This window comes from Pteropus vampyrus, unplaced genomic scaffold, assembly GCF_000151845.1.
Source record: "Pteropus vampyrus isolate Shadow unplaced genomic scaffold, Pvam_2.0 Scaffold134, whole genome shotgun sequence".
NCBI classification, from domain to species: domain Eukaryota; kingdom Metazoa; phylum Chordata; class Mammalia; order Chiroptera; family Pteropodidae; genus Pteropus; species Pteropus vampyrus.
The window spans coordinates 1,228,173-1,250,034 of NW_011888915.1; the positions used below are offsets into that span (position 1 = coordinate 1,228,173).

Consider the following 21,862-nt stretch of genomic DNA (forward strand, 5'->3'; position numbering starts at 1 on the left):
TTTTTTTTTTTTCTGCTGAAGGAAACCCCAGAGGCATGAAAGCCCCCTAATTTTGCTTTATTATAATTTACTGATATTTTAAGCAGAGGTTGGTCCAAAGTTCCTTGCCAATCCAGTATTTGTTAAAGGATGGGAATAAAGGAAGCCTATGACCTGATAAAACTTAGGCAGCAGCCTTAGCAGGCCCTTGGGGACTTACACAAATTACTCTAATGAATGAATTCCTTAACTATGTGTAATCAGACATTAAGCATAATGGAAATTTATAAGCTGTGCTTCTGGTTACTATTATCTATCCGGAGGGTGTGTGTGTGTGCGTGTGCATGTGTGTTGGAGATGGAAAAGATCAAGACCAATGGACTCCATGTCATCGTTGTGTGCTAAGCCCAGCCTTTTGAGGTTTGGGGAAAACCTGAAGATTTTCCTGACTTAACAGTGACACCAAAGTGAAGGGAACAGCAAACCTTTTGGAACATCCTTGTCAAGGCTGACATATTTTGTCAGCTGTAGCTTCTGGAGGAGAATGTGAACTCTGACACATGAACGGCATGTTAAGTGTACACGTTTACCCAGGAATGTAACAGTCACTTTCAGTGCGGGATAATGAGCAACACTCTACAGCCCCCACTATGTACAGATTGGCTCTGGGAACCCGGGCGAGTCATTTACTCCCTCCAAGATGTTTCCTCTAATAGCCCCCACCCTGCCTACCTCAGAGTTGTCTGGAGAGGTGAGTGGACACAATATTCATAATAGCACTTGGAAAGAATAAAAACGTAACCTGACCTGTGGGCGACATGAATAACTGGTTATGTAGAACTAGTCAAAGTCTGATGTGGTCAGCTGCGATTGAATGCTTAATTTAAAATAATTTTTCAATAGGTATGAAAATAGAATTTTGTATTCTCTCTCACATTCGGCAGAGCTAAGCCCCTTCCCCCTCATCATTTAAGCCACCAAGGTAGCAGAGAAATGAAGGAGGCAGAGGTAAGTAATGGTTATGTATGAAAGAATCCAGGTCACGGTTCGGGACTCAATTCTCAGCTTATCCACAGGTATTGAAGTGACATTTGTGAAGCCTGTTCTATGTAGGAGACATTTGTGCTCACTTTGGCCCTGGAGACTAAGCTAGAAGGGAAGACTTAGGAATCTTGAACCATCGTTGTGGGTTTGTCAACTTCTTCTTCCATATGTCAATTTTTGTTTTATATATTTTGAGGCTATGTCATTAAATATTACACAAACTTAGAAATTTTGAAGTTTCAAGAATCAAGGGAAGGCAAACGCTGTGTTTATTTTTGTTTGTTTGTTTGTTTTTAACCCCTGTCACTGCTTATGCAATGCAGAATACCTATGAAGGAAGATATTTTGCAAAGTGTAAAGCCACCAAAGGTAGATGTATAAGCATCCATTAAGGTGATAATTGGATATGTGTCCTCAAATCAAGCATATGTAAAACAGGCCTCACCTTTGGTTCCAAATGTGCCCTAAGTCCTTGCTCCCTGTCCCTTTGAATGGTATCACCCCAAAGCATAACTCTTCCTTAGAGATATTAATTCACCTAGATCTTGTTAAGTCAAAATCCATGTTAAATATTAGGGGTGACTACTGAAAGAAAGATAGAATGCATTAATTCCAGCCAGCAAGTGGTTGGATAAGGGAAATAAGGTGAAATAAATACAACTATTTACCCAAAAGAATCCAGAAAAAAAGAGAAAAAATATAAAATCAAAGAAATTGCTCAAAATTAGGTGGCAGAAAGAAATCCAAATATATTTATAAGCACAATAAATGTAAATGGGCTAAATTTACTAGCTACTGGATTTTCAAAAAATTATTCTACACTCTGATTATAAGATACACCTTTAAAACATAAGGACATAGGTTTAAAGCAAAAGGACAAAAAATAGATATCAAATATTAACAAAAATTAAAAATAGATATCAAATATTAACAAAAAATTAAAAGTTAGTATGGCTATATTAATATATAAAGTAGATTGAAGGCAAAAAGAATGATCAAAGATAAAAAAGATTACTGCATAATGATACACGGAACAATTCAACAGAAAGGTATAAAAATTCTAAATTTGTATAATACTTCATGACATAGTCTCAAAATATATAAAACAAAAATTGACATATATAAGGAGAAGTTGACAAATCCACAGTGATGGTGGAAAATTTTAATACATTTCTGTCATAAATGATAGAGCAAACAGACAAAAAGTATTAAGGATACAGAAGATTGAAATACACAATTAATCGGCTTAATGTAATGAACATATAAAAGAACACTGCACCCAATAGCTAATGAACACCATTCTTCTTGACATCTGGAGCATTTATAAAAGTTGACCCTGTTTCAGGTCATAAGGCAAGACTTCACATAAATAGTAGAATTGATTTTGTTCAGACTATTCCTTGGGTAGAGTAGAAATCAATCCCATCTATCCCACTAGTGACAAAGCCCTTTCAGTTGTACCTTTTTAATGTCTCCTAAAACCGTCCTCTCTTCTCCATTTTCACTGTGGCTGCTTTAGTGCAGATGCAACACCTTCGCTCACCTGGGCTGCTGAGGCAGGCAACAGTGGTCTTTCTTCTCTAGCACTGCTCCTTTTAATCTACTTTTGACCCTGCTGCTAGTGACCTTTCTGATACGTGAATCTGAGCATCGCTCTCCTGCTGAAGATCTCTGACTGTGTCAGTGGGTTCCCTGCTGCCGTCAGGATAAATGAAACCCAGACTCCGCCATGACCTGTGAGGCTTTCATCATCTGGCCCCTGCCCAACCCTGTCGTCCTTTCTCTTATTGGCCTGTCCTTCTTGTGGTCAGTTCCCCCACGCTCTCACTTGCTCAGCGGCAACATTCTTTCTCTCCCTTCCTCCACCCTTTAACCGTAGCCTGTTATAGTCACCCTTTGAAAATTCATCTCAGATATTTTCTTCCTCCAGAAAGCCAGTTTAGACGCATCCCCCAGCACTAACCTCCCTACTCTTCCCCCACACCACGCTAACCAGTTTAGATTCGTTGATTCCCTAATGCTCCCATGGCGGCACTGTCTTTACTCTATTGCAACACTGGATGTAGTTGCTGTGTGTACGCCCTGTTTAAAGCCTCGAGTGGTTTCCCATTGCTCTGGGAGAAGGAGTAAGGCCCCCGCAAGGCCTGCAGGGCTCTGCGAGGGCCAGCCCTGGCTTCCTCTCCTGCCTGAGCTCCTACCACACGCTCTCCAAACTGGCCTTTCATTCCCTTGACACCACTGCTTCCCCGCCCCTCACCCTGCCCACCTTCACTACTGTTCCCTCTCTCTGGAGCACTATTCCCCTTCATCCTTTCTCTACCCCCATCACCTGGTTAACTCCTACTTATCTTCAAGTCTTAGTTAATTGTCAAGTCCTCAAGGAAACCTTTCCTGATTTCCCTTAAGCGGGTCAGATTCCTCTCGTTCTCACAGGACCATTTAACATTTCCTCAGAACTCTTACTCCAGTTTTTAATTACACATTCATTTTTGCGATTATTTGATTAACGTCTCTCTTCACGACTGAACTGTCAGCTTCGTGATAGTACAAACCAATCTGCCTTGCTCACCATGGTATCCTAGTGTCTGGCAAAATGCCTGGCACCTAATAAGCACTTGATAAATATTTGTTGAATGAGTGAATGAATATAATTTAACTATGTTTACTTGACCGTCTCCTTCATTAGTCTCTGAGACTCTGGAACAGAAACTATGTCTTTTCTTTCTAGACCCGGCACTTGGCAAATGCCCGCACATAATCAGTGCCCTGTGGGTATTCGTTAATTAAATACCAGGCCAGTCCCTCCTCAGAATCCTCTGGTGGAAACATGTTATCAAGAGACCTAATCCTCAGGTATTAACAGAGAAGCTAAGCCAAGAACCTATATGTATTTTAATTGGGTTAAAATTAGTCTAGAATCTCCTACCCTTGGTTAAAAGCAGGCCCAAACCTGATTCCCAACTTGTAGAAGATACTTCTTTACTTCTTCAAAAGAAATATTATGGAAATTAAGGATCTAAAAGAAGGTGTGAGACCCTTTGGTCTCAAGTCTGTCCTCTCTATCTGACGAAGAGAAAGTTTGTGGGGTCTGGAAAAAAATTCCAGAGTTTGTTATTTCTGCCAGGGAGTGTCAGGTTGGCGAGGAGCCACTTCACACCCTCTGGTGAAGAAAAGTTTGTCTGAGAAAGGGAGACAGTGTGTTCTTTCTCTTTTTCCCCTGCTCCACCCTCGGTGATCTGTACCAGGTCTGAGGTAGGAAAGTAGCCATGGCTGACTGGCCTGGGCTAGCATCTTGGCGTGCTGCTCCTGAGCCAGTTCCGTCCTGCGAGCAGAAATCTCATCTTCCAACACTGGCAGTAAACTGGATGTGGCCATGGGATAACCTTGACAGTGGTGTGCAGGAAATAGCTCCTACAAGTTTGTAAAAGCCAGTTTTTAAATATTGAGAATTTTGTGAGCCAGTTGTTTAAACATTAGTAGCTTGAGATCAGTGAGAGTATTTACACTACAGAAATTGGCAAGTGCTATAAATCAGGGCTTTTTTCTCTATTTATTCTTCCTTTATCCTCCAATATTCTTCCTTTCCTCTTTTCCTTCCTTCCTTCCTTCCTTCCTTCCTTCCTTCCTTCCTTCCTTCCTTCCTTCCTCCCTTCCTCCCTTTCTCTCTGATAGTTGGTTGAATAGCATGCTTTTAAACTTGAGTATGAGTCCCAGCTGGATACCCATTAGTAAATTACTCAGTTTCACAGTGCCTCCGTTTCTGCATCTGCAGAATTGGGTTCCATAACAGTAGCTACTGCACAGAGTTGTGATAAGTGTTAAATGATAATGTATATAAAGTACTGAGCCCAGCACCTAAAAACTTGCAAGCATTCATAGATGTTAGCTTGGTTATCATCCTCTATGTATCTTATTGTTTAGTTTTGCAAGTCATCTGTGCTATTGATTTGGGATTGAACAAACTTGATTTTTAATATGTAGTAATATTTACCAATATTTGAAAAATGTCATTTTTTAAATACAGGTTAGAATTTTTCATTTTCACTGATGCATAGGGGTGCTCTTTTCTCATTTCCTTGGGTGCTGACTATGATATACTAGTGACCAGTTCTCAGTATAGTTCATGGGTTTGTGTGTGTTACTGTCCAGGATGACAGAGAACCTAGGGTTCAATAGTTTTTCTCTACTGTTCTTTAATTTAGAATCCTTCTAATTCTAAAGAATCCCGAAGTCACTAAGAATAAACTGTCCTGTGGCTCCCAGAAGATCAAGATTCATACTCTAGAATGCCAACAACTTCTATTTAGCCTCTGTCATGAGTAGAATCTTGCAGATGTCCTGGTAATTTAAAAAAGGAAAGAAAGAAAAATAAAAGGAAAGGGGAAAGAAAGTCTAGAATCCTTAATCCATGATTCTAAAATGCAAAAGACTCTGAGCACTAGACGTTCTTTCATAATCCAAATTGTGGCAAAACCTGACCCAAACTTATCCTGAGACTAAAGTCTTTGTTTATCCTACTTTGTGTTAATGTTTATATAATCAGAATTAGTAACGTGTTTGATTATAGAGTACTGCCCCAGGTCCCACTGGAGTTTTGCATAATATACAATATATTTACAACACTGCCTTTCTATAAATTCCCCAAATTCTGGATTCTGAAACATATTGAGCCCCAAATCTTTTCATATAAGGGATTCTGGACTTGTAGTAGAAATCACAGTGTCTGCTTTTAAGAAACTTACACTGTGGTCACATAAGACCCATCAAGCCATGCTTGATAAGAGGGGCAGGAAGTAGGGGTGGTTATAATCCAGCTGGATCACCCAATAGCTCAATCCCAGCCTTAGCTCTCACACTCTTTAATGAAGAGTAGAAAATATGAGCAGACATACATCCCCAAGGATCTCCTCCAATATCCTTTATTTCTTCCCTTGATTCTGGATCTTTAATCCTCTGCAATCTGGCTTCTCTACCCACAAAATGCTCCCCCCGACCCCCTAGAGCATTGTTCAGTTGGGGGTCAGGAATTCTTTTAAGTGCTTGGAGAAAACAGCTTCCATTCTGAGAGGAAGAATGGCATAACCCCTGGCGCAGTGATGTGCTCTGTTCTGTGTAAACTTTAATGCTACATTCCAGTCCAGAGCATCCTGCAGGCCCTCCGCAATCCTGAATACCTACACACATCTTAAATGGAAATATCTTTCCTGCAGACTGCTGCTTTAAAGCCCTGGGGCTTTGAGCCAAATGCAAAGTGATTCTGCTGGAGCTCTGGCAGCCCTTACCCCCTCACTAATCTTCTCTTACTGATGTATCTTCAGAAATCTTTTGAATCTGTTGTGCAAGTTATAATCTCTAGAACCAGCCCAGCAGAGACATTTCTTTCTTGAAGTCAGCAGACCGTCCAGCTCATTGGAGGATGATGTTTGCTGGTTTTTTTCCCCCTTCTTTTCTGATCCAGAAAATTTGGCTTCTTTAACCTCAGTATTTTGAAGTCTGTGTTTGCTATCTCTTTGGAAATGCCGAGGGCTTGTCTTACTAGATGTTTTCCAAAAGCCTGCTCTGGATATGCCCATAAATAATAAAATACGTCCATAAATAATAAAATAATGACCTTTTTGTGAACATTTATTATGTACTAGGTACAGTCTTAAGTGCTTTACATACATCATTTTAGTTAATCTGCAAAGAAATTGTGTTAGGCATTGCTTCCCCCCCACCCCTTCCTTCATTTTTGTAAGCTGGAAGGTAAATGAATAGAATATTTTCTAGGCAATCATCTACCTTAGCTGGTTCAATGTCTCAAAGTTTACTTAACAGGACAGGGAATCTGCCCTGATAAACTGCCCTGATAAAGGCATCGCTTTTTTTTTTTTTTTTTTTAATAGTTAAGGACACTGAGGCTCAGAGAGTTTAAATAATTTGTCTAAGGTCACACAGCTAAATAAATGTTAGAGCCAAGATCTGAAGGGAAGATTTTCTGACTTTAATTGTCAATGATTTTAATTGCCAAAGAAATGTGAGAAAAAAAGAAAATGCCCTCTGGACTGAGTGAGCCTTAGCGTCTCTATTCCTTTTATCCCATCAGCCTCTACGACTGGTGTAGCCCTGTTGACAGTATTCTAAAGGAGATACTTGTTCGCACTGAATGGAGTCTTTGCAGGTTCCTCCCCTGACATAGCTTTGTCATCTTCCACAGCCGTACATGACCACTACCAGCGCTTTCCTGATTGTCAATCCAATGCTTCCCCAAAATGACCCAGCATCATGTGAGTCTGTCTTGGCCTTTGTGACAGTAGAGTCATTTGCCATTGCTTATGAAAAAGCTGGGGCCAGGCCAGAGACCACTGGGGAAACTGAGTGAATGGTCCTACTTCAGACTAGGTTGGAAGCACCATGAAAAACGGACGTTCTCACAACCTGAGAGTCATAGACTTACGTTCTGGTTCATGTCGTTTCATTAACTACTTGTGTGACCACACAAACCATTTAACCTTTCTGACCCTCAGCTGCCTCATCTGTAAAATGAAGCTGTTAAGAGTTCTGATCTCATCATGGTGCCATGAGGAAGAAACAGTGCAAGGCCTGGGAAAGGACTTGCACATGGTGAGTGTCTAGGAAATAGAAGGTATTGTTGTTAATAAGAGCCTATGTTTTTTGTGTGTTGATTATTTACATTTTTCTAGCACTTGGGTTTTACAAAGCATTTTATGTGAATAAACAAGCATCGCTGGGCACCTGTTGTGTAGACACTGCATAAAATACCTTATAATCATTTTGTATTTGCTGTCCTTTCTATTATATGAAATAGACAAACACTTTCCCTTTATCTCTAGCTGAGAGAACTGTGATGCAGAGAGGCTGAATGACTTATCAAAGCAAATCTGTGTTTTAGCCAAGAATAAAGTCCTCAGTCCCAGATATCAGGTTGCTGTGCTGCTTCTCTGTTGGGAAGCTTCATGTCCAAGGGCCCCATGCTCACTCAAAACATTAAAACATAAAAAGGACAAAACTCACATTTCTGCCAGACAGATGACATCCAGGCATCTCTGGAAGAACAGGTAACAATCCCAGCATGTGGCTTTATGTTTTAAGAGGCTTGGACACGAGTAAGGAATGTAAGCCCCACGGAGCTCGTTTCACATGTCCAAGTCTGTTCTGGATCTTGAAAGTGGGCCACAGAGGCCCCAGCTATGCCCCAAGAGTTACATTCCTGCAAAGGCATCCAGCACCATGTAGGAAGCAGGCGGGGTAGCAGGGCCCAGGATTTGCAAAGGGACCCAGTGGGTGTCGCAGCCAAAGGGCAGGAAGAAAATAATCACCTGCCCCAGTGCCAGCCTCCCAGTGACTAGTTTTTACAGGGCTTACATTATTAGAACAGTGTAAACCTTGTTTCCTTTTGCATTATTTCTTTTTAAGGACTTTGGCTATTTTTAGAGCTTCTTTTCACTTGCCAACTCTCTTTGATCCCACATGAAAAGTCCAAAAGGGCCCATTCTCCCATTCGTACTATTTGCCCTGTTTCAGCATGCCCGGTGGCTCACATGGTCCTGTGACTATGTCACTGGTGTTCCACACACAGGTCCGCACACAACCCAGCTGTTGGCAGGAATCAGGTGGGTTTTGTGGGAAGGAGATGGAGCAAGAGAACATCGCTGAAGGCCCCAGGAAATGACTGGTGTTTGATAAGGGATGAAAGAGCTTGGAAATGAGCTGAAATCTTGTATCCAAGAAGATAAACAAGAAATAAATCTACTCCTGGTATTTAGCGTCTCCAGGACAGTGCACATTGCAGTCAAGTTGCCATTTATCAGAAAAAAATCACGAGGATAGGTAGGTAGGTACTGATAACCATGACAGTGTACTCATCCGTCAAACATGGCCTCTCACAGGCGTTTTCTTTAATTTTGACAGGTAGCTCAAAGCGTGGTGTACTTTTATCCCTTTGACTCCTCACGAATTCCCTCCTTGTTTATTTCTTTTTTCTTGCTGACCTTTCAAAGCCATTTATATCCTCCACTGTCTACTGCTCCTCTCTCATGTTTTAGAGATCAAAGCACCACTATGTTGGATGAGGTTGTTTGAAAAATGGAGAATTTCTACATTATTGGCCTTTGAAAGCAGATTAGGCAACAAGAAGCAGAGAGAGTTGTCAAAGTGACTTCTCTTTACTTCTCCTTATTGCCACGTTTTTGCACATAATTCCTCTCAACTTTCAAAGATCTTCTTTGGCATTGTCAGGTTCTAGGGGATCCTCTGGAATTTGATAAATCTAGACATTTAGATAGGCCCATGGGATGGGGCAGACAGCCCCAATGGTGTGAATAACTTTTTTATATGTCCATTCATTCATAAATAAAATAATAAAATGAATGGATGTTGTTTTTCAAAATTATCCTCCATAGGAGTAAGCCATTAAGTTGTAAAATTTCACACTCTACAGGGAGTTGGACTGATCTGAATTTCGAAAATTCTTCTTAGCACAGCATTTTCAGCAACATGACTATTATGAGCCTCCCTGAGTTTAATTATGTTGGACCCACCCTACCTAGAGTAGCTCTTAGGAGAGAGAGGACAGGGAAGGGTCCCTGTCCTCTCTCTCCAAACCAAATGTGTTTCTTGTATAACACTTAGAATAATTTATGACTTCATGTATGTGTTTGTTTACCTGTTACTGTCTCACTCCAACATACCACACACACACTCAGGCACGCGCATGTGTAAGCCTCATGAAGACCTGGATCAGGTTTGTTTTGCTTACATTATATGTCACCACCTAGATCTGTGCCTGGCACATAGTAATTGCTCAATAAGTGGGCATGAATGAATTAAGGAAGTCTGTTCTCAAAAAAAATGTTCAGTTTTTAAAAAACCTAACTTACAAAAAAGATATTTAAGGTTATTTTCTTTGCTGATCCTTTTAAGTGTGGCGAGTAGTGTTTGTCTGAGATTAGTGCCTACCACAGAAGGGAGTTGGAATCACCAGTTATCCATGTGGGACTTCTCAGGAATAGTGTGAAGCCTGCCACTTTTTTCCCCTCTCATTTCCCCTTCTATTGATCCATCCTTTCTTTCTTCCTATATTTACTACATGCTAATCAAGTATATGTCAGGCATGGTAAATAGGGGTAATATTTACCATCACAGAGTTGTTGTGAGGATTCAATGAGATAGTTATATTTAACAGTTCTTGGAAAAAGTACGGGTGTATTAAGAGCCTGATAGATGCTGATCATTAACATTATCATCAGAAATATTTTTGGAGCAACTAGTATGCACCTTCTGTCTCTGGGTCTCCAGAATAAGGAGAAAGGCTACCATCTAAACCACCAGAAGGCTTGCGATGATTTAGGTCAGCAACTTTCTTTCCATAATTTCTGTTTTCATAGCAGAGAGTTATTTGGTGGCCCCTTTGTTTTACAGATGAGGAAGGGGAAGTTCAGCTTGCCAGGACAAGAGTATGAAAATGAACAAAATATAAAAATTTCAAATAAACACAGGATCAATATTACTGATTTTTTCCTTTTGCCTCATGCTCCTTGTATGGATTGGTCTAGCGTTTACTGATCCTGTCTTTTGAGAAATTCGATATTTTGTTCATCATGAATTTTTTGAATTAGATTTGATATTTAAAAAACATTGCACTAAAATATTCTTTATCTTAATTTCTGAGTAAATTTTGTGCCCCAAACAAGTACCTCCCTCATCTCACCTTAACCCCAGCCCTTTTAACTCGTCTGCTTCTTTAACCTCTCATAATCAAGCCCTTTACTCTAGTTAAGAGTTATCGAATTTATGTCCTTATCATCTACTTTAATACTCAGTGCAGTCCGCCATCAGCTCCTGTCTTAACTCCTGAAATGCCCCCTCTTTGTTCTTGACCATCACCCCTCTCCAATCGTTTCTATACACAAAGCCAGAGGGATTTTTTTAAAACCTAGATCGGTCACTCCCTTGCTTAAAACCTTCTGTGGCTTTTCATGTCCATAAACTTTCACCGTGGCCTGTAAGACTCCATATGGCCTGGCCTTAGCTCCTGTCACTCCCTCCTTTGCCCACTGCATTCCAGACGCTCCTGTCTTCTCTTGGATCCTCGGCCCACTGTGGTTCTGTCCACATGACTGCCTTCACACAAACCGTTCACTTCCCAGCGACGCCCTTCCCCAACACTTTCTACGGGCTCCCTCCTGCTTACCGTTCAGACAGCAGCGGGAGCCCCACCTCCTCAGAGTTCTTCCCTGACATACTGATCTCGTTCTGTCACCATTCTATATTCATTATTCTCTTTCCTTGCCTCCTGTTCTTTTCCTTTTCAATGCTTCCTATCATTTGTCATTAATTACAAATTCATCTATGTGTTTACTTGTTTGATGTCTTTCTTCTTCACTGAACTGTAAGCTAATGGAAGACAGAAACCATTTTAGTCACCATCTTCTCCTAGCCCCTAAATGATGTCTGTCACAGAGGAGCTGCCCACATATCTGTTGAGTGAATGAGAGAAGGAAGGAAAGGAGTGAATAAATCAGTCTTCAGCTTGTAAAATTGTGACCTAAGGTCTCTGTCATACACTAAGGGACTTATTTTCATGTCCCATTCTGCTCTCTGTCGTAATGAACTTTGCTCTTCTAAAGCAAGTGTTTTTCCCTTAGATTATTTTTATAGAAAAAAGTGAAGCAAATATAGAGATAATTATTGATTCTCACTCATCAAGTCCCTGCTCCCTATCACCAACATCCTCCTGAGAGCCTGCTGCAGAATTTTTGGGAACCACAGGAAATAAGTCCACTAACCACTTGAAATGCACTTGCAAAAATAGACCAGACTTGACCTTTTTCCTGTGGAAGGGCCTCTTTCCTCTGGGCAAATGTCGCAAAGAAATTTTATCTGCTCTTAGGCGCCTCCCTCTTCAGTCATCCTCCCAGCAGGACTTATCTGGATGTGCTTGGACTCTTGTTCTGAGATTGTCCCCACACTGCCTGGGGTCATCACCTGAACAGATTGCGCGTTTATGATTTCTGTATTATTGTTTTGTATTAAAATGACGAGATAGACAGAAATCAAGGCTTGGGGGTATCCTAGTGCACACTGATGTTCCACGAGGGGTAGTTTTACTCTCATCAGAGGTTCATGCCACTTGCCTCAGACTTTAGTACAAATGTGCTGCCTTCATCATTTTGATCATTATTCCCCTTACCAAATTCCTTGCTTTTAAAATTTATTTAAGTAATTGACAAGCAGTTTTACTTAAACCAAATTTCCTTATTTAAAAGAAGCTTTATCTCCCTAGTATAATTTCAAAAACATCCTGTAAGTAGAAGGCAGTCATAAAGAGAAATACGATGAAAGAACAGTAGCCCTTGACTTCTGCTTAGGTGCTGCTTCCTGCCTGCTCAGCAATTCTTTTAGGGGAGTTGGACACATAACTGTACCAAACCAGAGCTTTCTCCTTAAATAATCAAAATGATCAAGGGAGACTTCGAAGGGGGTGAGATGTCTTGGCATCACTCAGAACTTCTCTTGAATCAACAGGGGCACATGCCCCACGCTTTGTGAAACGGAGGGTTAATATTTTGGGTCTGTTGCTTTACTGTCATATCAGTGCAACAAATAAACAGAGAATTCCAATCTCCTTAGAAACCCTTAAATATAAAAGAGTGAAAGAAAAATTAGAAAAGACAAACTTATTATTTGACAATAAAAAGTTTTTAAAGATTGCCTGTAATCCTATCAGCTAGATATAACTACTGTTAACATTTCTATTTATAAAGATGTAAGCATTTTGCAAAGTGGAATCATATATATGTTTCTACTTTGTAAAATTTATATATACATATAGTTTGATAATCTGCTTATTTATAACCTGACTTTACTCAATACATTAGGATATTTTCCTCATTAATAGACATAAATCTACATCTCTATTTGTAATGGCTGAATAGGATTCCATTATATGGGCATGCAAAACTGTGTTAACTAATCCCCTATCATTGCACATCTAGGTTATGGACTGTTTGTCAGTATTATAAACAGAACTATTGTAGCTGTCCTTGGACACCATCCCATTATTTCTTAGGGAGGATTTATGGAAATGGAATTGCTGGGGGGAATGGACATGCATTTTGTTAAGATTTTAACTCAAAATTTTCATCAAGTTTGTACGTGTTATGAGCTTAAGTTCCATTTTCTTGACTTATCTGTACTTCCGTTTGATTTGTATGTCTGCTCTTTAAGGTTGACTAGAAATTAATTTGAAAGTTTCAGGTCTGCTGACTTTGATTTAGAAGTCCCCTTGTAAAATAGAAACCTTGCTCCCTCTGCTTAAACCTGCCCTGAGGATGCATAGGCCCATTCGTGGGACTTCATTGCATTCATTTCTGGGCATGTGACCAACCCCAGGCATGCTTTTCTATACGGGTGGGCTCAGGTCCTTGCTAGACCCAGTGTGTCTGGACTACAGGGGAGCAGAATGCCCAAGGCAGCATTAGATACTGGCAGCCTTGGAGCTGTCTTTTGCCTCTGACACTCAGCCACTTTACTCCTTTGCTGCCCCACCCTTATCTCTCAGCTCCGACAAGCCACTCCTGACCTCTGTTCTAAGCTCACCTTCTCCACAAGTCTCCAGGCATAGATGACTCTGTTTAATCCAGCAATTCCTAGGCCTCTTACAAAATTACTGCTGAGCCTCTCTGAGTCTGTTTCTTCACCAGAATGGAACCTGCTCGTGGGGTTGTTGTAAAGATCATATTTGATAAGAACATGTAAAGCAAGTAGTCCAATATCCAGCATGTGATGAGCTCACCACAAATGGGATTATTAATGTCTTTCATATTTGGGGAATTCACAAAATAACAACGCCTCTCACCTTTCTCTGCGTGCCGCAGGGAATGGGCTATCAGGCTGCTTGGCTTTGCTCTGAAACATGCGCTGACTCCACCCTTCCCAGAAGGAGAAAAGTGGTTGCTTTGGTTATAGACTTTTTCTTTCCCAATTGCTGAGATCCAGGTGACAAACTGTCTCAACCAAGTGCTTAACCAGACCAAGAAGACTCATCAGCTGTCCCCAGTGGATTGCTCACTGGTACATAAATCTATATAATTTACACCTATTTTTTGATTTTATTATGCCTTTTCCATTCGTTGGAAGCATCAGAAGCCAGGGCCTGGGTGTCTTCGTGGGGGCTTGTACTGTCACAGTTCAGACCAGAGCCTGCAGTCAGGGAGACCCGGGCTCCAGCTGGGTCTGCACTTACTTGCTGGGTGGCTTTGGGCAAGTTACTCCACTTCCCTGTGCCTTGGTTTTCCTGTTCATCGGATGGACATAATAATACCTTGTAAGGTGGTTGGGAGGAGTAAATGCGATAATGCATATAAAATACTGAGCACATACTAAGGTGTCAATAAACGTGAATAACTACCACCATCATTATCGTCTTGCTTAATACTATCACTGCCATCAGTTTTCCCCTATATCCAGCATAGGTCCTTGCCTATGGGGTCAGCTCAGTCACTGTCAAATTAAGTGAAAAAGATGAGTAGACTATATGCTCCTCCCTCCCCCACTTCCACCAGAAGGTGACAGCAACAGTCTTTGTTGTTCTTCAGATCCTAACTATAGTTTGTGGGATTTTACTCTGAACGAGGTCTCTCTACCTGACCTTGGAGTTCCCAGAAGCAGACCTTACTTGAGCTATACCTTACATGACTAGGCACAGGGCATAAAACTACTCTCTCACCCTGAACTTTCTTTCTCAAAGTCGGAGGCCCACCTCTGTGGGAATCCTGTGAGGTTCCATCCCCCAGGGCTCTGTCTCACTAGGCCTAAGTTGGGGCTGGCACTGTAGGCTCGGCGAGCCTCCTGGGGGATTCTGATACACACCAGAATGTGAGAACCCCTGGTCTGGGGTAACCTTTTTTTCTACATTAAGATAGAGGAAAGGAATTCAGCCTAGAAGGGAGAGGCCAGCTTGATTATTTTTCTCCTCTTAGCGAAGTCACCAAAATATCTCCAAATCTACTCTCTTTGTTTTCTTTAAAAGCAGTGGCCCAGGGGACACTGCCCATTTTGATATGTTTATTTTTTTCTCTTTCTTTCCATTACTCATATTTCCTTTACTGAATTGTTGTTTGTCCCTACTGGGGGTGCAGAGAAAATAAAACAGAAGTTGAGGTGAAATCAGTGAAGGCTCCAAGTCCTTCTCGCCCTGCTCTGCTGTGGAAGGCTAGGACAGGAGGGCATCCTGTCTCTGCAGCAGGAGGCACAGGCCGCCAGCAGGCACACCAACACATCTCGACCTAATTTGAATGGCTCCACGGCTCTGCATTGCTGCTTATGGTGGCACCTGGTAAAAAGGCCGAAATTTCTCTCAACTGAGCTGGAAACTAGTTTTAAAGTATTAACCGATGTCTAATCACAACATACAAGCTCGTAACAAGATGAAATCAGGCCTCCAGAGTGAGGAAGGTCATGTGGTTCAGGGTTTCAGTGATGTCCCGTTATGTTTTTGTTTCTGCCTCTTATCGGTCAAGTTCTTCTCAGCTCTTCAAATACATGAGTACTCATTCATTCACTTGATACCTATTTAATGAGCACTTACTATGTGCCAGGAATGAGGAATATAGTAGAGAACAAAACAGACTCAATGAGGTCCTCTTGAAGTTCACATTCTAATGGGGAGGACTCACCATAAAAGGAGAATCGAGTGTTATAGTAGTGAAGTCCAGTGCACCACGGGAGCCAGATAATGTGACCTACAGAGCCTGGGAAATAGGAAGACTTCCAGGAGGAAGGGACATTTATATTCCTAGTAAAAGGGGAGAAGATGATAGGAAGAGCATATGCAAAGGTCCTGAGTCCAGAAAGAGCATGTTTCATTTGGGGAACTAAAAATCGTCTACCATGGATCGGGGGAAGGGGCTGTGGCTGGAGCAGCTGGCAGGGCCAGACCATACAGAGCCCTGTAGGTCTGTATCTAAAGAACTGTGGAAAACCATCGAACAATGCGGGCTGGGAAGGTGACGTGGTCAGATCTGCATTTTTAAAATGTCAGTCTGGCTGCCGAGTGGAGAGGTAGCGGGGCCTGAGATAGGATAGATGTGGGTATAGGCCAAATGTCGTGTCTACTCTTCACAGCTTCTGGACAGGGTATTTTGGACACACTGGCCCAGTAGCCTTCTCTGAGAGAGACAGCAGCATTTAGTCAATGCGCAGTACCCGGAGATGAACTAAACTTGTATTTAAAAATCCCACCACCAAATATACCAGGAAATATAATTTCCAGGTGAGATAGTGCTGCTTTGGGAATGTGGGGCTTATTGATTTTTAATAGTGGAGTTGGAAATGAGGCACCATGCATCTTAATAGGTGACCAGTGATGCTATGGAGTCAGAGTTCCTCTCTGCCTGACCTGCCGGGCTGGACATTTAGGATTGTTGTTCTGCTCTCCTCCATCCTGCCCTGACTCATCAGGTGACTGGACAAATCGTCTGTCCCTCAGCTGCATGTGTTTGACCTTAAAACTGAATTTTCGAGTCATGCAACTATACTTTATAATATCTACAAGACGGTGTCATCTCTGGGAGGTTTGAGGGCAAGTCAGACAGCCTGGAGGAGAGGGAGGGGACCAGCTGGCTCACAAGATACATCTTGGTCTCATGATTCTGTGGGGCTTAGTGATACCAGAAGAGATAACTGGGGTCATCTTCAGGGAACTTCATTCATTTATTCATTCATTCAACAAATGCTTATTAAGAATCTACTATGGTCTTGGTCCTACTCTCAGATGAAAAAGCATGGCAGTGATCAAAGCCTGCACAGCCCTATCGCCATGGAGCTTACATTACAGCCATTTCCTGAGGCGCAGCCAGTTACATGCACTGCCTCCGAGTTCTCCTGGTCTTAGTATTGAGGAAGAAGGCCCACGGGTTCCCTGGCAGGTTTGAATTTCTACAAATGTGCCAAGTTTGCTCTCACCGCCAGGCCTTTGAACTTGCTTTTCCCTTGGCCTGGACTCTCTTTAACAATATTGCCACCTACCCCAACTAACCCTCAGGATAGTCCTGCTTCTCCTTCAGATTGCATCTCAGATTTGCTCAGACAAACCCTCCTTGTCCACCTGCTCCAGGTCCAGGCCAGTGCCCCAGGCAGGTGCCCCTTACCCCTCTGTATTTCACTGGAGCTATTGCTGGACTGTTTCTCTCCCTTGACTTTGCTCCATTAGGACAGAGCCCTTGCCTGTGTTTTTTATCTCCAGTGTCTTGCACAGGCCTGGTACATAATATGTGCTTAACAATTATTTGTTGAGAGAAAGGAGCGGGTGGATGACGATCTGTGCCACACTGTGCAATATATTGGTTTTGCTGAAAAGACATGCTCCATACTTAGAAAGCCCCTCATGAACCAAAGCCTGAGAAACTATACTAATTTGCCAATTGCCATACTGAGCTCAAGTATGACTATTTTCGATTGATTAAATCAATCTGACATTAATCTTATATATTTTCTAAAGCTATTTATCCCTCCCCCCAAAACTAACAAACAGATCAGAGAGATGAAGAGACTGGGGAAGAGATGAGGTTGAATTAGTCTATTATTATTCATTAATTAATTCAACAAATATTTATTAAATACCACGATTTATCATGCACCCAGGACACAGAGGCAAACAAAAAAGCAAAGTCCCTGCTTTCATTAACTATTTTTATTCCTATAGGGAGAGATAGTAAGTTTTTAAAAAGTGAACAGTTGAATAAGAAAATCTGAAATAGTGCCAATTCCTGTATCTCTCTGTTGAAATCAGATAGTGGGTGTCTGGAGGGGGAGAGTGCCCAGTAGACTGAGGGGTGGTCAAGGGATGTCTCTGAGGAAATGTCATTGAGCCAAGACTTCTGAGGATGAGCAGGAATTCAGCAGGTGGAGTCGGGGTGTGTGCAGGGCCACAAGCATCAAGTGTTTTTCACCAACTGGAAGAAACTTCATGGTCCTCACGAATGAGCGAGGAGCTGGCACATTTCGGGGAAGAAACATCAGGATGCTAAATATTCTTCTAGCAGTTAGCTCAGAATAGGCAAGGGACTCAAAATAATCCACCAGTTGGGGGCCCACAAGAATTAATATGATTTGTTAAAGGACAGAGGCTTCTCAGAGGGCCAGTGTTGCCTCCATCCCGAACCTGTCCTGATCTTACCAAGCCAGAATTTGTTATTTCCTCCTGTGTCACATTGGCTGAAGCTGTCTGTGGCAGTTATTACATTCTACCCTGCAATTTATTTGCATCCCCTGGTTGGCCTCCCTAGTGAATTTTCAACATCTTGAGGGCAGGGATTGGATTTTATACACTCCCTTCCCCCCCATAGACACACGCATTCTTGCTTTGCACTTAGCAGGTGCTTATGAATATTTGCTGAATTGAATAACTAAGATTTATGGTTAATACTTTGGAAACATATCTGTTTAAAGGGTTTTGATTTTAGGAACAGGAATAATAATTTTAGAGCATAGAACCCTTGCAGGAGATCCATACCCGGATAGTTCTAGTAGAGAACATTGAATGCCTCCAGGGTTTCCAGTGTTGAGTGGCAAGATAAGAGAAGAAAGTTGTGGGGGTACAAAAAAGAGACAGGGCAAAGAGGACTAACTGGCTATTGGGCTATTTTGGTCTTGGTGGTGGTTAAAAGCCTTTGAAAATCATCTTGTGTGGTCCCTAAAAAACTATGCCACAAGTGTCCATGTTTGCGCCGAGATTTCTGCTGTCTGGTTGGTTAGAGGCTTGATTTGGGGTTTGGTTGGGGTTTCTTGTTTTCTTGTGTTTTCTCTGTCATTTCTTTTTTTGAGGGGGTTTATTTTCTATACATACAGAATGTTTTGTCCTGAATAATCTAGATGTATGCAGCTAAAATGTCTTTTTTTTTTTTTGGTTATTATTTAATTAGTATTTTTAAAGTTGAATTAAACTTTAGTGTGGAATTCATATCAAACGGAAGCTGAGTATCACTACTAAAAATGTAAAACCAGTATCATTTGCCACAGAGGGCAATGGTAAAAGTACATAGGATAAAAATAAACCATGTTATGAAATTTTAAAAACAAAAAGTACGTAACTAATTAATTCTAATCTAATTTATCGGTCTTATTAAGCACTTCTTAGATATCATCTTATGATTTCTTACAGCAGCACTTCAACATAAATATTGTTACTCTCATTTTCATGGAAGAGAAAACTGAGATTTTGAGAAATTAAGTAATTCCCAGAATTAGAGGTTTTAATCTGAACAATTGTTTATTTTTTTGTTCGCAGATGAGATATTGGAGCTAAAAAGTGCGGCTGGAAGTTATTAGCCTTTACACTGCACAATTAGCAAAAGAAAGTTATAAAAGGCATCCAAATAGGAAACGAAGAAGTAAAACTGTCACTATTTGCGGATGACATGATTCTCTATATAGAAAACCCTGAAGACTCCACAAGAACACTACTAGAAACAATAAGTAAATATAGTAAAGTCTCTGGATACAAAATAAACATTCAAAAATCTATAGCATTCCTATACTCTAATAATGAAGCCTCAGAAAAAGTGGAAAAAAAATAATTCCTTTTGCAATTGCCACAAAAAGAATAAAATACCTAGGAATAAATTTAACAAAACATATGAAGGACCTACATAATGAAAACTATAAGACCCTTTAAAAGAAATAAAAAAGATACAAAGAAATGGAAAGATATTCCATGTTCTTGGATTGGAAGAATCAACATAGTTAAAATGACCATATTACCTAAAGCATATATAGATTTAATGCAATCCTCATCAAAATCCCATCAGCATTTTTTAAAGAAATAGAACAAAAAAAAAAATCAGATTTGTATGGAAGCACAAAAGACCCTGAATTGCCAAAGCCATCCTGAGAAAAAAGGACAAGGCTGGAGGCATCACTCTGCCCGACTTCAAATTATACTACAAAGCGACAGTAATCAAAATGGCATGGTATTGGCGGCAAAACAGACACACGGACCAGTGGAACAGAATCAAGAGTCCAGAAGTAAACCCATATTTATATGGACAAATAATTTTTGACCAAAAAGCCAAAAACATGCAGTGGAGAAAGAAAAGCCTCTTCAATAAATGGTGCTGGGAAAATTGGAAGACCACGTGCAAAGGAATGAAATTAACTGTTGTCTATATCAACACACCAAAATTAACTCGAAATGGATTAAGGACCTGAATATAAGACTGGAATCAATAAAATGCATAGAAGAAAACATAGTATCTAAACTCAAGAACCTTGGACTTAAAGAGGATTTTATGAATTTGACCTCAAAGGCAAGAGAAGTAAAAGCAAAAATAAATGAATAGGACTACTTCAAACTAAAAAGCCTCTGCTCAGCAAAAGAAATCATCAAGGTAAAGAGATAACCATCTGAATGGGAAAATATATTTGCAGGCAACACCTCTGATAAGAGCCTAATATCCAAAATATACAAAGAACTCACACAACTCAATAACAACAACAACAAAAAAAACAAACTATCCAGTCAAAAATGGGCAGAGGACCTGAACAGACACTTCTCCCCAGAGGACATACAAATGGCCGACAAATATATGAAAAGATGCTCAACATCACTAGCTATTAGGGAAATGCAAATCAAAACCACAATGAGATACCATCTCACACCTGTTAGAATAGCTATAATCAACAGAACAAGTAATAACAAATGTTGGAGAGGATGCAGAGAAAAAGGAACCCTCATACACTGCTGGTGGGACTGCAAATTGGAACAGCCACTATGGAAAACAGTATGGAGGTTCCTCAAAAAACTAAGAATTCATCTACCATGTGATCCAGCAATCCTTCTACTGGGTATTTACCCCAAAGACTTGAAAACCCATATCCGAAAAGATATCTACATGCTGGTGTTCGTAGCAGCATTATTCACAGTGGCCAGGACATGGAAGCAACCAAAGTGTCCTACGATAGATAATTGGCTAAAGAAGCTTTGGTATGCATATACAATAGAATATTACTCAGCCATAAGAAGAGATGAAATACTGCCATTTGTGACAACCTGGATAGACCTCGAGATAATCATGCTAAGCGAAATAAGCCAGACTGAAAAAGTTGAAAATCACATGATATCACTGATATGTGGGATATAAACCTAAAAGCAACAAATGAAGAGAACAAACAGAGACTCAGGGACATGGACAATAGACTAGTGGTTACCAGAGGGTAGGGGGTGGGGGAGGAGGGGGGAGGTAGATGGCGTAAAGGGGGTCAAATATAGTGGGGGGTCAAATATAGTGGGGTTGGGGATCAAATATATTGTAGCTGAAGGAAACTGGACTCTAGATGGTAATCACACAATAGAATATATAGATGTCAAATTATAATGTACACCTGAAAATTATACAATTGTATTAACCGATGTTACCCCAATAAACTTAAAAAAAATAAAATAAAATGAAATGCACAATTATGTATTAACTGTTTACTTTTATAAGTAAAAATACAATCTAAAGAAGTGTGGAAAAACAAGCAAAACAGCTAGGGTAGAAAGGAGCTCTGTACTATAGGAGGCGAGGTAGAGGGTCTACTGTTACCCCTTGGCTTTCTGGGTCACCACATGGATGCACCTAACAGTGACATCCCCCCAGTTCAGGATGAGGAACAGACCAGTAAGAAAAGGGTTACATGGAGACATGGAAGGAAAGAGAGGAACCAGGTGCTTTGCTTCCCTCTTGGCTGTAACTTATTAACTAAATTCAATTCATTTTCCTTGTCTCCTTGGACTGGGGGTAAAAGTCCTGCTGAAGGCCTAAGGGGATAGTTCTTTGGGGCCTTTTCAGGGTCAGAA

The 21,862-nt window shown here is 40.9% G+C and overlaps 1 protein-coding gene and 1 non-coding gene across 8 annotated transcripts in view; both read right to left on the bottom strand.

Annotated features, from left to right (window-relative positions):
* The window catches only part of FGF1 (fibroblast growth factor 1), an 87,446-nt gene that overhangs the window by 24,635 nt on the left and 40,949 nt on the right, over positions 1-21,862 (bottom strand). The gene's annotated exons all lie outside the window — the stretch shown is intronic.
* On the bottom strand, positions 6,753-6,874 carry LOC111744419. Its single transcript, XR_002782139.1, has one exon. It is a non-coding gene; the product is annotated as a small nucleolar RNA SNORA36 family (small nucleolar RNA).